This window comes from Triticum aestivum, chromosome 5A, assembly GCF_018294505.1.
Source record: "Triticum aestivum cultivar Chinese Spring chromosome 5A, IWGSC CS RefSeq v2.1, whole genome shotgun sequence".
Lineage (NCBI taxonomy): Eukaryota > Viridiplantae > Streptophyta > Magnoliopsida > Poales > Poaceae > Triticum > Triticum aestivum.
The window spans coordinates 338578279-338585361 of NC_057806.1; the positions used below are offsets into that span (position 1 = coordinate 338578279).

At 44.8% G+C, this 7083-nt stretch overlaps 1 non-coding gene across 1 annotated transcript; it reads right to left on the reverse strand.

Moving 5' to 3' along the window:
• Positions 1 to 6536: 6536 nt before the first annotated feature.
• On the reverse strand, positions 6537 to 6607 carry TRNAC-GCA (transfer RNA cysteine (anticodon GCA)). The gene has a single exon. It is a non-coding gene; the product is annotated as a tRNA-Cys (tRNA).
• Positions 6608 to 7083: the final 476 nt, after the last annotated feature.

A 7083-nucleotide genomic window follows, 5' to 3' on the forward strand; every position in this document is an offset into this window, starting at 1 on the left:
CTGATGACACGTATGCTATAAAGAATAATGATATCCATGAAACTTGTCATCATGATTTTAACTATCAGTTGGATTATGCCTCACATGATATTTATTTTGTTGAGTTTGCTCCCACTACTATTCATGAGAAGAAATTTGCTTATGTGGAGAGTAATAAAAATTATATGCCTGTAGATCATGAAAAGAATGCTTTATGTGATGGTTGTATTTCTGAATTCATTGATGGTGATACTGAAAATTACTATGAGGGAGGAATATATGCTTGTAGGAGTTGCAATAATTTCAAGTTTCCTCTCTACATGTTGAAAATCTTGAAGTTTTGCTTGCTTTACCTTCCTATGCAAATTGATTCTTGATCCCATAAGTTATTTGATCACAAAATCCCAATGCATAGGGAGTGGGTTAGACTTAAATGCGCTTGTCATATGCTTCATGATGCTCCCATTATTTTTCAATTCCTATCTTTATGTGAGCATCATTGAAATCATCATGCCTAGCTAAAAAGGCATTAAAGAAAGGCGCTTGTTGGGAGACAACCCAACATTTATCCCTACTGTTTTTGTGTGTTCACATGATTGAGCTACTGTAGTAATCATGTTTTATAGCTTTTTTTAATAAAGTGACAAATAAGACCTTTGGGATGATCTATGGTGATAGTTGATTTGATCCTGCTAAAAAACAGAAACTTTTGTGCCCAGGAGATTAGTTTTAATTTTTAACATAAGCGTGATAAAATACTAATTGTTTTTTCAAAGGAATTATAAACAAATTTCCCATGACTTCCTATTTTCTAAGGATTTTTGGAGTTACATAAGTACTCGAAATCTCCAGATTGCTACAGATTGTTCTGTTTTTGACAGATTCTGTTTTCTATGTGTTGTTTGCTTATTTTATGAATCTATTAGTAGTATCGGAGGGTATGAACCATAGAGAAGTTGGAATACAGTAGATATTACACCAATATAAATAAAGAATGAGTTCACAATAGTACCAAAAAGTGGTGATTTTTGTTTCCTTATACTAACGGAGCTTACGAGTTTTCTGTTGAGTCTTGTGTTGTGAAGTTTTCAAGTTTTGGGTAAAGATTCGATGTACTATGGAATAGGGAGTGGAAAGAGCCTAAGCTTGGGGATTCCCAAGGCACCCAAGGTAATATTCAAGGATAACCAAGAGCCTAAGCTTGGGGATGCCCCGGAAGGCATCCCCTCTTTCGTCTTCGTTCATCAGTAACCTTACTTGGAGCTATATTTTTATTCACCACATGATATCTGTTTTGCTTGGAGCATCATTTTATTTTCTTTTGTTTTGCTTGCTGTTTGAATAAAGTACTTAAGATCTCAAATTTTATTTATGAGAAGGAGTCTTCACATAGTTACATAATTATTCAACTACTCATTGTGCTTCGCTTACATCTTTTGGAGTAGTTTGTCGTTTGCTCTAGTGCTTCACTTATATCTTTTTAGAGCACGACGGTGGTTTTATTTTGAAGAAATAGATGAAATCTCATGCTTCACTTATATTATTTTGAGATTCTTAAACAGCATGTTAATTTGCTTTGTTTATAAATTTAGTCCTAATATGATAGGCATCCAAGAGGGATATAATAAAAACTTTCATATAAAGTGCATTGAATACTATGTGAAGTTTGATCCCTTATGATTGTTTTGAGATATGAGGATGGTAATATTAGAGTCATGCTAGTGAGTAGTTGTGAATTTGAGAGATACTTGTGTTAAAGTTTGTGATTCCCGTAGCGTGCACGTATGGTGAACCGTTATGTGATGAAGTTGGAGCATGATTTATTTTTTGATTGTCTTCCTTATGAGTGGCGGTCGGGGACGAGCGATGGTCTTTTCCTACCAATCTATCCCCCTAGGAGCATGCTCGTAGTACTTCATTTCGATAACTAATAGATTTTGCAATAAGTATGTGAGTTCTTTATGACTAATGTAGAGTCCATGGATTATACACACTCTCACCCCTCCACCATTGCTAGCCTCTCTAGTACCGCGCAACTTTCACCGGTACCATAAACCCACCATTTACCTTCCTCAAAACAGCCACCATACCTGCCTATTATGGCATTTCCATAGCCATTCCGAGATATATTGCCATGCAACTTTCCACCATTCCGTCTATTATGACACACTCCATCATTATCATATTGCCTTGCATGATCATGTAGTTGACATCGTATTTGTGGAAAAGCCACCATTCATAATTATTTTACATACATGTCACTCTCGATTCATTGCACATCCCGGTACACCGTCGGAGGATCTCATATAGAGTTATATTTTGTTCTAAGTATCGATTTGTAATCCTAGAGTTGTAAATAAATATAAGTGTGATGATCATTGAGGGAGTCCTGGATTAGGGGGTGTTCGGGTAGCCGGACTATACCTTCAGCCGGACTCCTGGACTATGAAGATACAAGATTAAAGACTTTGTCCCGTGTCCGGATGGGACTTTCCTTGGCGTGGAAGGCAAGCTTGGCGATGCGGATATTCAAGATCTCCTACCATTGTAACCAACTCTATGTAACCCTAACCCTATCCGGTGTCTATATAAATCGGAGGGCTGTAGTCCATAGGACATCAACTCCATATACAACAATCATACCATAGGCTAGCTTCTAGGGTTTAGCCTCCTCGATCTCGTGGTAGATCTACTCTTGTAATACCCATATCATCAATATTAATCAAGCAGGACGTAGGGTTTTACCTCCATCAAGAGGGCCCGAACCTGGGTAAAACATCGTGTTCCCTGCTTCCTGTTACCATCCGGCCTAGACGCATAGTTCGGGACCCCCTACCCGAGATCCGCCGGTTTTGACACCGACATTGGTGCTTTCATTGAGAGTTCTTCTATGCTGTCGCAATCAGGAAGGATGCCTCCTCCCGTCTTTAAAGACGGCGCCGTTGCTAAGGGAGCCTTGGCTGTCGGCTAAACTCTCCGGCTAGGTGGTTTCCTTATGACCGCCTGTTCGGCTGTTGCGCCGACGGTGACCTCTCGGGTCATCAAAAGCAACCTACACGTCAGCTCGGAGCTCGTCGAGCAGCTAGATCCAATGGAGATCTCTTCCGTAAACGAGCTCTTGGATCGCATCGCCGCCCTGGGGGTCACTACGGATTACAACCAGGTTGGGCTTAAACCCGATCTAAGCGAAATTAACTCTCCCCAAGCCACCCACCATGTTGCTGTGGTAGAGGCGTAGTGCGGCGACCCTTCATCTATTTTAAGGACTAGCTACGTCAGAATTCCCGACCCCTCCAAGCCGGATACACGCGGAGGGGAGGATGTAACTCAAGACCTGAGCTTAGGATCAGGCAACGGGCTAGATTCATTGGACAACATCCAAGAATCCGAACTTCAGAGTTCGGAAACTCTTCGGCCTACGAATCTTGGATTGGGTGAGGTTTCAGATTCAACGACACCCGCCCACCCGATCATAAGCGATCTCTCCCAAATCAGGCAGAGGCCCGAGGAAACAGTACATCATTACTGGGCCAGATTCCTCCTGGTTATGAACAGGATAAAGGATTGCCGCGAGGAAGACGCAATCTCAATTTTCTGCAGTAATTGCACGGACGAGGGAATCCTTAACGCCGTAAGTCATCGTGATATTACACGCTTCGCTGACTTGGCGTCCATAGTACAAAAATACTATGCGATGGAAAGCACCTGGAAAACCGAAATAAAATTTTGGGATAATCCTGCCTTGAATAGTAATCCCGTCCGAACTAAGAGGGTGCATCATCATAGGACACCCGGGATAAAAAAGCCAAAACCCTCTACAGGGCATGGAACCGTACTGGAAAGGTGGCTTGATGGACCCTGTAGAATTCACAGTACAGAGGACGCCACACCAACTCACAACCTTAGAGCATGTTGGATACTCCGGCAGGTGGCCAAAATTGGCGAGGACTTCTTAATTCTGGAGGCCGCAGAAAGCCAGCCCAAGGACAGCAGTACCGTTCTCACAGTCTTTGAGACTTTCGCATCAAACAATATGCGAAAAAGAACACTCCGCAGCCTCGCCGAAGTCTATAAAGTTGCAACAATAAATCCATGGAGCGACACTGCCATTACCTTCAACGCAAGTGATGAACCTAGATTCCGAACAGCCCGAGCACCAGCCGCATTGGTCCTCAGTCCCATAGTGGACGACTTTCGCCTCACCAAGGTGCTCATGGATGGAGGCAGTGGACTGAACCTCATTTACGAGGAAACCCTTCAAAAAATGGAAATAGACTAGAACCGCGTCGAGCGAAGCAGCACAACCTTTAGAGGAATAATCCCCAGTTGGGAAGCGTGCTGCACAGGAAAAATCACACTAGATGTGGTGTTCGGCACGCCGGATAATTACAGGTCCGAAGAAGTCACGTTTCAGGTGGCCCCGTTTAAGAGCGGATATCACGATTTACTAGGGCGGGAAGCATTCACAATCTTCCAGGCAATACCCCATTATGGGTACATGAAGCTTAAGATGCCCGGGCTGAACGGAATTATCACTCTAGCTAGTGATCCAGACATAGCACTCCGCGCCGAAAACAAGACAGCCGCATTAGCCCTTGAGGCACTATCCGAAACCTTAGCGGCCGAGGAACTGACTGCGCTGTGCTCCACGGTTAACAGGGATGATGTGATACTCGACAAGAGATCCAAATCCACATCCTTCAAGCCAGCTGACGAAATAGTCAAATTCCAGGTCCATCCAACGGACCCCAATAAAACAGCTTCCATCGGGGCACGACTGAACCCTGATGTAGACGCCGCATTGCGAGAGTTCCTACAAGAGAACTGGGACATCTTCGCCTGGCACCCTTCAGACATGCCAGGGATCCCACGCAGGCTGGCCGAACACAGCTTAAATACCCTAAAAGGATTTAAACCTGTCAAACAACCCCTTCGGCGTTTTTCCGAACCCAAGAGACAGGCTATGGGAGAGGAGCTAGCCAAGCTATTGGAGTCCGGATTCATCAGAGACATAAAACATCTGGACTGGCTAGCAAACCTGGTGATGGTACCAAAGAAGGACAAATCCTGGCGCCTGTGTGTCGATTTCAAAGACCTTAACAAGGCTTGCCCAAAGGATCCCTTCCCCTCCCCCATATCGATCAAATTATCAATGCTACCGCAGGACACGATTCGTTGTGTTTCCTCGACGCATACTCCGGTTACCATCAAATCAAGATGGCAGAATCAGACCAAGCCACAACAGCATTCATCACACCATACGGCCCATTCTGCTTCAACACAATGCCCTTCGCGCTGAAAAACACCGGCGCAACATATCAGCGCATGATCCAGACATGTCTGGCAAACCAGATCGGCAAAACAGTGGAGGCGTATGTGGATGATGTGGTCGTCAAATCAAGACATGTCGAATCTCTAGTAGACGACTTGAGGCTTACATTCAATAACCTCCGAAAATATGACATCAAGCTCAACCCGGAAAAATGCGTCTTCGGCGTTCCAGCCGGAAAGCTCTTGGGCTTCATTGTATCCGGTAGAGGAATTGAAGCAAATCCAGTCAAGATCCGAGCTTTGTCACAATTGGATGTCCCAAAGGACCTTAAACAAATACAAAAATTAACCGGATGCGTGGCGGCTTTAAGACGCTTCATCTCCCGCTTGGGAGAAAAGGCACTACCCCTCTCTCGCCTCCTTCGGCGCACCGAACACTTCGAGTGGACGGATGCCGCCACGGCCGGACTTGATGAAATAAAATCCATATTGGCAACAAACCCAGTCCTGGCCGCGCCAAACACCGGCGAACCAATGTTATTGTACATTGCAGCAACATATCAAGTTGTCAGCGCAGTGCTCGTTGTCGAGCGGGAAACGGACAGACACAAATTCCCCCTTCAAGGGCCGGTCTACTACGTGTCCACTGTCCTCACTCCATGCAAATCACGGTACCCGCATTATCAAAAGACTGCATACGCGGTATTCATGGCATCCCGGAAGCTACGACACTACTTTCAAGAGTGTTCCATAACAGTAGCCTCGGAAGTACCACTCAACGATATTATCAACAACCACAACACAACGGGCCGGATTGCAAAATGGGCCATCGAGCTTCTCCTGTTCGATATAACCTATAAGCCACGGCGAGTTATTAAATCGCAAGGTTTGGCCGACTTCGTCGCAGAATGGACGGAGGCCGAGCTCCCTAAAGAGTACGGCACATATTCAAACTGGATTATGCATTTCGACGGCTCCAAAATGTTGGCCGGACTGGGGGCCGGCGTCGTCCTGACATCCCCCACAGGAGACACAGATTAAGAACCAATTCAAATTCATATAATAAAAGAATAAGGAAACACGACCTCACCCCTATTCTATTGATAACCATTTTGGCCACTACCGTCAAAACAAATCCTAACCCTAGTTTGAGGATAGAACTATGGTATGGTTTCTCTAAACCCAGTATCGGCAGGCCCAGTTACTCTCTTGCCCGAACTTATGCGAAGTAAAAATTTATCGAATTCGATCAGCACTATAAAAAAAACCTAAGTATTTTATTGATCAGGCGGCACCCAGATTTGAACTGGGGATAAAGGATTTGCAGTCCCCTGCCTTACCGCTTGGCCATGCCGCCAAAAAATCCGATCAAAAATCTAGAAAACAGCAAGTATTCATCCACGTTTTCTTACGAAAAGCCCCTTTCTTTTATTTTGAATATAATTCTACTTACTTTTTTCCAATATGTGCCCCAGATCATGTACACGGATTCCAACAATGCAGCCGAATATGAGGCCCTCCTACATGGCCTCCGGATAGCAGTATCCATGGGTATCCAGCGCCTAGAGGTACGCGGGATTCAAACCTCGCGATATCCCAAATAAATGGAGACTTCGACGCTAAGGACCCAAAAATGGCAGCTTACCGCAACGCCGTCCTAAAAATGTCAGCTCGGTTCGAAGGGCTGGAGTTTCACCATATAGCCCGAGAAAACAATCAAGCGGCGGACGTCCTAGCACGCATCGGAGCAAAACACGACGCAGTCCCCCCCCCCCAACATCTTTTTGGAAAGATTGTTCAAGCCATCCGTAGCATGGGAGGGGGAACCCGCAA